We start from the raw sequence: 9,632 nt of genomic DNA on the forward strand, positions 1-9,632 counted from the left end.
TTGAAATATGACAAAGGCGGGAAAAATTTAAACTATTGAAAAAGTTGATAATATTAATGACAACTTATTAAAACACAACTACAAATTAAGTAAGAAATTATTACACTACATTTATACAAGATGATGGGTTGGTTATTGAGGTTTGAAGTCTATCTACTACACGAGGGTCATTAAGGTTGCATCTCACCTCTACCAGTCAAAAATAATTTAATACCTAAAATAATTATTAAAATAATTTTCGTATCTCGGGGAACCCATATATAAAAATAATTATATATTAATAATATCTTTCTGTTCATTTTTCTGATAAATTGTTAAAAGAAATTAAGCATAACTAAAAAAATTAACATAAATAACCCGTATCATATAAGATAAACAGAATCAAAACAGATAATAATAATTATTACAATAATTTAATTATTTATTGACAATGAACAAGCATTACCTGGAGTTTACCTGGAGAGGGTTTCGGGGGTCAACGCCCCGGCGGTTCGGTCTGAGACCAGGCCTCATGGTGGATCAGGGTTTAATCAACCAGGCTGTTACTGATGGCCGCACGTAAGTTGACGTACGAACCACAGCCCGACTGGTCAGGTGCTGACTTTAGGTGCCTGTCCAGTGCCTGCTTGAAGACAGTCAGGGGTCTATTGGTAATCCCCCTTATGTATGCTGGGAGGCAGTTGAGCAGTCTTGGGCCCCTGACACTTATTGTGTTGTCTTTCAGTGTACTCGTGGCGCCCCTGCTTTTCCTCGGGGGAATGTTGCATCTCCAGGACATTTCAAGTGTTTATTATCATGTATCTCTCTCGCCTGTGTTCGAGGGAATACAAATCAAGGACCTTTAACCGTTCCCAGTAATTTAGGTGCCTTATCGTACTTATGTGTGCCGTGAAAGTTCTTTGTACACTCTCCAGGTCTGTAATGTCGCCAGCCTTGAAGGTGGCAGTTAGTGTACAGCAGTTTCAGCCTAGAGAACACAAGCGATTTGAAGAGAATCATCATGGGATTGGCGTCCCTAGTTTTGAAGGTTCTCATTATCCATAATATCATTTTCCTAGCAGATGAGGTTGATTCATTGTTGTGATCTTTGAAGGCGAGATCCTTTGACATTATCACTCCCAGGTCCTTCACATTACTTTTCCTCTCTATTGTATGGTTAGAATTTGTGATATACCCTGACACATTTTTAATTTTCTCAAGTTTTCCATATCTGAGTAGTTGAAATTTCTCTTCATTGAACCTCATATTATTTTGAGTGGCCCATTTGAAGATTTGGTTGATGTCCGCTTGGAGTCTCGCGGTGTCTTCGATGGAGGTCACTGCCATGGTGATCCAGGTGTCATCCACAAAGGAAGACATGGAGCTATGGCTTACATCTCTGTCTATGTCAGATATGAGGATGAGGAATAGAATGGGAGAGAGTACTGTGCCTTGTGGAACAGAGCTCGTCACTGTAGCTGTCTCGGACTTTACTCTGTTAACTATTACTCTGTGTTCTATTTGCCAGGAAGTTGTAGATCCATCTACCAACTTTTCCCGTTATTATCACGCATTTTGTGTGCTATTACACCATAGTCACACTTGTCGAAAGCTTTTGCAAAGCCTGTGTATACTACATCTGTGTTTTGTTTATCCTGTACAATATCCAGGACCTTGTCATAGTGGTCCAGTAGCTGGGACAGACAGGAGCGATCTGCTCTAAACCCGTCATATGAACAAATATACGGGTTAAGGAAATGTTATTTTTGAAGCTGGTTTATAAATTGGAATTTGCTTCTGTATTGTGAAGCCTCAGGTTATGTTTTAGTACACAAATATTTAATTCTGGGTCGATATTTAGATAAACACAGACGGATCTTAACCTCAACTGAAGGAGAAGATTTTTGTCTTTGTTCTTGAGGGTTCTTAAGAAAATCTTATACATGTGAGAGGTTAAGTTAGGCTACCTTACCTGGAGTTTGCCTTAGGTTAGGTTAAAGTTAGGCTACCTTACCTGGAGTTTGCCTTAGGTTAGGTTAGTTAGGCTACCTTACCTGGAGTTTGCCTTAGGTTAGGTTAAAGTTAGGCTTCCTTACCTGGAGTTTGCCTTAGGTTAGGTTAAAGTTAGGCTACCTTACCTGGAGTTTACCTTAGGTTAGATTAAGTTTGGCTACCTTACCTGGAGTTTACCTTAGGTTAGGTTAAAGTTAGGCTACCTTACCTGGAGTTTACCTTAGGTTAGGTTAAGTTAGGCTACCTTACCTGGAGTTTACCTTAGGTTAGGCTAAGTTAGGCTATCTTACCTGGAGTTTGCCTTAGGTTAGGTCAAGTTAGGCTGCCTTACCTGGAGTTTGCCTTAGGTTAGGTTAAGTTAGGCTGCCTTACCTGGAGTTTACCTTAGGTTAGGTTAAAGTTAGGCTACCTTACCTGGAGTTTGCCTTAGGTTAGGTTAAGTTAGGCTACCTTACCTGGAGTTTGCCTTAGGTTAGGTTAAGTTAGGCTACCTTACCTGGAGTTTGCCTTAGGTTAGGTTAAGTTAGGCTGCCTTAAGTTAGGCTAAGTTAGGCTACCTTACCTGGAGTTTACCTTAGATTAGTTTAAGTTAGGCTACCTTAGGTTATGTAAAGTTACGCTAGGTTAGGTTAAGTTTAATTAGGTTACGTTATGTACGTCAGGAAACATAACAAGTCTTTCCTGATGGGGGATTTAATCAAATGATGACCCACAGTTGGAGCTATTGGTCATCTGACAGAGTCCTTCCACTGGCTTACCACTCCCCTTTAAAAATTTTGGCCATAGTTATAACCACGTAGTAATATACTTATTGTATTCCTATGAATATCAGGACACTCCTCTCTCTCAAAAAAAAATATCAAGAATTTGTCCAGTATAGATCAGTAAATTCACGTACAGGTGTTATATACGTCACTAAATATATTCCCTGTGATTATTATACTTTTAAATGGTATAACAGGTTGAATACGCCATTTTAATTCCCAAGAATTCTCATGGGATATGCTGTACGTGTATAGTCGAATTATGATGATCAAATTAAACACAAGTGTATTTGTATGTGATTATCCTGGTTATCACTATGGGAACCCCAAGCGACCTCTCGTGAAACACTAGGGTTCCAGGGAACGCTAGGGTTCCAGGGAACGCTAGGGTTCCAGGGAACGATTGGGTTCCAGGGAACGCTAGGGTTCCAGGGAACGTTAGGGTTCCAGGGAACGCTAGGGTTCCAGGGAACGCTAGGGTTCCAGGGAACGCTAGGGTTCCAGGGAACGCTAGGGTTCCAGGGAACGCTAGTGTTCCAGGGAACGCTAGGGTTCCAGGGAACGCTAGTGTTCCAGGAAACGCTAGTGTTCCAGGAAACGCTAGTGTTCCAGGGAACGCTAGTGTTCCAGGAAACGCTAGTGTTCCAGGAAACGCTAGTGTTCCAGGGAAACCTAGGGTTCCAGGGAACGCTAGTGTTCCAGGGAACCCCGGTTGAGAATCGCTGGCTCCGAGTGTATATACACTACAAGCATAACAATATAACTAGTTACACAGTGATAATATCATAAGTTGACAGCGTCTGTACAAGTGTGTTTATAAACATTACCTCGCAATATCTAGCACTTTATAATGATCTTTTACCTTCATGTTCACATCATAATAATAAACGTACAGTGTTCTTACCTCAACAAATATATATATATATATATATATATATATATATATATATAGATATATATATATATATATATATATATATGTAGGTAGTAGGTTGGGAGACAGCAACCGCCCAGGGAGGTACTACCGTCCTGCCAAGTGAGTGTAAAACGAAAGCCTGTAATCGTTTAACATGATGGTAGGATTGCTGGTGTCTTTTGTCTGTCTCATAAATATGCAAGATTACAGGTAAGTCTTGCTACTTCTACTTACACTTAGGTCACACTACACATACATGTACAAGCATATATATACACACCCCTCTGGGTTTTCTTCTATTTTCTTTCTAATTCTTGTTCTTGTTTATTTCCTCTTATCTCCATGGGGAAGTGGAACAGAATTCTTCCTCTGTAAGCCATGCGTGTCGTAAGAGGCGACTAAAATGCAGGGAGCAAGGGGCTAGTAACCCCTTCTCCTGTATATATTACTAAATTTAAAAGGAGAAACTTCAGTTTTTTCTTTTGGGCCACCCCACCTCAGTGGGATACGGCTGGTACGTTGAAAGAAAGAAGAATATATATTTATTTATTTTTTTATTATCACACTGGCCGATTCCCACCAAGGCAGGGTGGCCCGAAAAAGAAAAACTTTCACCATTATTCACTCCATCACTGTCTTGCCAGAAGGGTGCTTTACACTACAGTTTTTAAACTGCAACATTAACACCCCTCCTTCAGAGTGCAGGCACTGTACTTCCCATCTCCAGGACTCAAGTCCGGCCTGCCGGTTTCCCTGAATCCCTTCATAAATGTTACTTTGCTCACACTCCAACAGCACGTCAAGTATTAAAAACCATTTGTCTCCATTCACTCCTATCAAACACGCTCACGCATGCCTGCTGGAAGTCCAAGCCCCTCGCACACAAAACCTCCTTTACCCCTTCCCTCCAACCCTTCCTAGGCCGACCCCTACCCCGCCTTCCTTCCACTACAGACTGATACACTCTTGAAGTCATTCTGTTTCGCTCCATTCTCTCTACATGTCCGAACCACCTCAACAACCCTTCCTCAGCCCTCTGGACAACAGTTTTGGTAATCCCGCACCTCCTCCTAACTTCCAAACTACGAATTCTCTGCATTATATTCACACCACACATTGCCCTCAGACATGACATCTCCACTGCCTCCAGCCTTCTCCTCGCTGCAACATTCATCACCCACGCTTCACACCCATATAAGAGCGTTGGTAAAACTATACTCTCATACATTCCCCTCTTTGCCTCCAAGGACAAAGTTCTTTGTCTCCACAGACTCCTAAGTGCACCACTCACTCTTTTTCCCTCATCAATTCTATGATTCACCTCATCTTTCATAGACCCATCCGCTGACACGTCCACTCCCAAATATCTGAATACATTCACCTTCTCCATACTCTCTCCCTCCAATCTGATATTCAATCTTTCATCACCTAATCTTTTTGTTATCCTCATAACCTTACTCTTTCCTGTATTCACCTTTAATTTTCTTCTTTTGCACACCCTACCAAATTCTTCCACCAATCTCTGCAGCTTCTCTTCAGAATCTCCCAAAAGCACAGTGTCATCAGCAAAGAGCAGCTGTGACAACTCCCACTTTGTGTGTGATTCTTTATCTTTTAACTCCACGCCTCTTGCCAAGACCCTCGCATTTACTTCTCTTACAACCCCATCTATAAATATATTAAACAACCACGGTGACATCACACATCCTTGTCTAAGGCCTACTTTTACTGGGAAAAAATTTCCCTCTTTCCTACATACTCTAACTTGAGCCTCACTATCCTCGTAAAAACTCTTCACTGCTTTCAGTAACGTACCTCCTACACCATACACTTGCAACATCTGCCACATATATATATATATATATGTATATATATATATGTATATATATATATATGTATATATATACATATATATATATATATATGTATATATATATATGTATATATATATATATATATATATATATATATATATATATATATATATATATATATATATAATGGTGGCATTCTTGGGATACAAGATGCAACATCATCACAGAGGGAGTTGAATGATAGCTCTAGGCCTTTCGTGTTGCAATTAGTGCATTATCAGGAGCTTCCTGCTCATTTGTGCAAAATTGCAAGCTCCTGATGATGTGTTGGTTGCAACACAATTAGGTACACACACACACGGAAGATGGCTAATGTAGTCCCAATTTTTAAAAAGGGAGACAGACATGAGGCACTAAACTACAGACCTGTGTCACTGACGTGTATAGTAGGCAAGGTCATGGAGAAGATCATCAGGAGGAGAGTGGTGGGGCACCTGGAAAGAAACAAGTGTATAATTGACAACCAGCACGGTTTCAGGGAAGGAAAATCCTGTGTCACAAACCTACTAGAGTTTTATGACAAGGTGACAGAAGTAAGACAAGAGAGAGAGGGGTGGATCGACTGTATTTTTTTGGACTGCAAGAAGGCCTTCGACACAGTTCCTCACAAGAGGTTACTGCAAAAGCTAGAGGATCAGGCACACATAACAGGAAAACCACTGCAATGGATCAGAGAATATCTGACAGGGAGGCAACAACGAGTCATGGTACGTGACGAGGTGTCAGAGTGGGCGCCTGTGACAAGCGGGGTTCCACAGGAGTCAGTCCTAGGACCTGTGCTGTTTCTGGTATATGTGAATGACATAACGGAAGGGATAGACTCAGAAGTGTCCTTGTTTGCAGATGATGTGAAGTTAATGAGAACAATCAAATCGGATGAGAATCAGGCAGGACTACAAAGAAACCTGGACAGGCTACAAGCCTGGTCCAGCAACTGGCTCCTTGAGTTTAACCCTGCCAAATGCAAAGTCATGAAGATTGGGGAAGGGCAAAGAAAACCGCAGACACAATATAGTTTAGATGGCCAAAGACTGCAAACCTCACTCAAGGAAAAAGATCTGGGGGTGAGTATAACACCGAGCATATCTCCTGAGGCGCACATCAATCAGATAACTGCTGCAGCATACGGGCGCCTGGCAGACCTACGGATAGCGTTCCGATACCTCAGTAAGGATTCGTTCAAGACTCTGTATACCATTTACGTCAGGCCCATACTGGAGTATGCAGCACCAGTTTGGAATCCACACCTAGTCAAGCACGTCAAGAAATTAGAGAAAGTGCAAAGATTTGCAACAAGACTAGTCCCAGAGCTACGGGGATTGTCCTACGAAGAAAGGTTGAGGGAAATCGGCCTGACGACACTGGAGGACAGGAGGGTCAGGGGAGACATGATAACGACATATAAAATACTGCGCGGAATAGACGAGGTGGACAAAGACGGGATGTTCCAGAGATGGGACACAGACACAAGAGGTCACAATTGGAAGTTGAAGACTCAGATGAATCAAAGGGATGTTAGGAAGTATTTCTTCAGTCAGGCCGTGGAATAGCCTAGAAAGTGACGTAGTGGAGGCGGGAACCATACATAGTTTTAAGGCGAGGTATGATAAAGCTCATGGGGCAGGGAGAGAGAGGACCTAGTAGCAATCAGCGAAGAGGCGGGGCCAGGAGCTGTGACTCGACCCCTGCAACCACAAATAGGTGAGTACAAATAGGTGAGTACACACACACACACACACACACACACACACACACACACACACACACACACACACACACACACACACATACACACACACACACACACACGCACGCAGCACACACACACACACACACACACACACACACACACACACACACACACACACACACACACACACACACACACACACACACACACACACACACACACACACACACACACACCACAGCAACCACAATACAATTGAATAATCTAAACCAAAACCCACACACTGATCCCTCTGTCCCCACCCCATCACAAACCCCACACTTACAGCAACCCCCCATAGGCCCCCGCCAGGGCTCCCTCTCCCCCAACTCCACCATTCTCCCCGGACCACAGTTGTAGAAAAGAAGTTGAAGGTTTGATGTACGTACGCGGATGGAATAAGGAATAAATGTGAGGAGTGGCATGAAAGAATCAATGAGACGTCCCTAGTAACGAAACTCACTGAAACAATAGCAGACTCAGTCTTCCCACCCGGATATCAGATCCTGAGGAAACATAGAAGCAGAGGGGGGGGGGAGAGGCTGCACTGCTCATTAAAAACCGCTGCGAATATGAAAAAAAAATGGAAGGAATGGACGAGGCTGGAGAAAGGGATTACATAGGAGGTACAATTCAGTCTCGGGAACCTAAGGTAGTTATTGCAGTGATGTATAATCCGCCCCAGGAGGCCAAGAGAGGAATATAAAGAGAGCAACAGAGCAATGGTGGACACACTAGCTGAGGTGGCGAGAAGAGCTCACTCGAGCAGAGCAAAGTTACTGGTTATGGGCGATTTCAAACACAGGGAGATTAATTGGGAAAACCTGGAGCCACACGGGGGTCCCAGAACATGGACATCCAAGATGATGAATGTGGTGCTGGAAAACCTCATGCACCAACATGTTAGGGACACTACCGAGAGAGAGGGGAGGATGAACCAGCAAGGCTGTACCTCGTGTTCACTCTGAGTAGCTCAGACAGTGAGGACATCACACATGAAAGGCCCCTTGGAGCTAGTGATGAGGATGCATAGTAAAGTTACAAGTGAAGAGGGTAACAGGAGTAGAATGGGAAAAGCCAAACCATAAAAGGGGGGACTACACAGGTATGAGGAACTTCCTGCAGGAGGCTCAGTGGGACAAAGAATTGGTAGGAAAGTCAGTAAACGAAATGATGGACTACGTAACAACAAAATGCAAGAAGGCAGAGGAAAGGTTTGTTCCCAATATTAAGAGAAATAATGGGAAGACCAGAACGAGTCCTTGGTTTACCCGAAGGTGTAGGGAGGCAAAAACTAAGTGGACTAGAGAATGGATAAAGTACAGAAGGCAAAGGACACAGGAAAACAGAGAGACTAGGCGAAGAGCCAGAAACGAGTATGCAGAGACAAGGAGGGAGGCACATTGACAGTACGAAAACAACATAGCATCGAAAGTCAAGTCTGACCCCAAACTGTTGTATAGCCACATTAGGAGGAAGACAACAGTCAAAGACCAGGTGATTAGGCTGAGAAAAAAAGGTGGGGAACTCACAAGAAACGATCAAGAGGTATGTGAGGAGCTCAACACGAGATTTAAGGAAGTAATCACGGTAGAGACGGGAAGGACCCTGGGAAGACAGAACAGAGCGGAACACCAACAAGGGGTATACCAACAAGTGTTGGATGAAATACAGACAACCGAGGAGGTGAAAAAGCTGCTAAGTGACCTTGATACTTCAAAGGAGGTGGGACCAGACAACATCTCCCCGTGGGTCATTAGAGAGGGAGCAGAAACGATGTGTGTGCCACTAACGACAATTTTCGATACATCCCTTGAAACTGGGCAACTACCTGAGGTATGGAAGACGGTAAATGTAGTCCCCATTTTTAAGAAAGGAGACAGAAACGAGGCACGAAACTATGGACCAGTGTCACTGACGTGTGTAGTGTGCAAAGTCATGGAGAAGATTATCAGGAGGAGAGTGGTAGAGCACCTGGAACGGAATAAGATTATAAATAACAACTAGAACGGATTCATGGAAGGCAAATCTTGTGTCACAAACTTTCTGGAGTTTTATGACAAGGTAATAGAAGTAAGATACGAGAGAGAGGGGTGGGTTGATTGCATTTTCTTAGACTGCAAGAAGGCCTTCGACACAGTTCCTCACAAGAGTTTAGTGCAGAAGCTAGAGGATCAGGCACGTATTACAGGAAGGGCACTGCAATGGATCAGAGAATACCTGACAGGGGGGCAACAACGAGTCATGGTACGTGACGATGTGTGAGTGGGTGCCAGTGACGAGCGGGGTTCCACAGACGTCAGTCCTAGGACCAGTGCTATTCTTGGTATATGTGAATGACATGATAGAGTGTCCCT

Source organism: Cherax quadricarinatus, chromosome 81, assembly GCF_038502225.1.
Source record: "Cherax quadricarinatus isolate ZL_2023a chromosome 81, ASM3850222v1, whole genome shotgun sequence".
Taxonomy (NCBI): Eukaryota; Metazoa; Arthropoda; class Malacostraca; order Decapoda; family Parastacidae; genus Cherax; species Cherax quadricarinatus.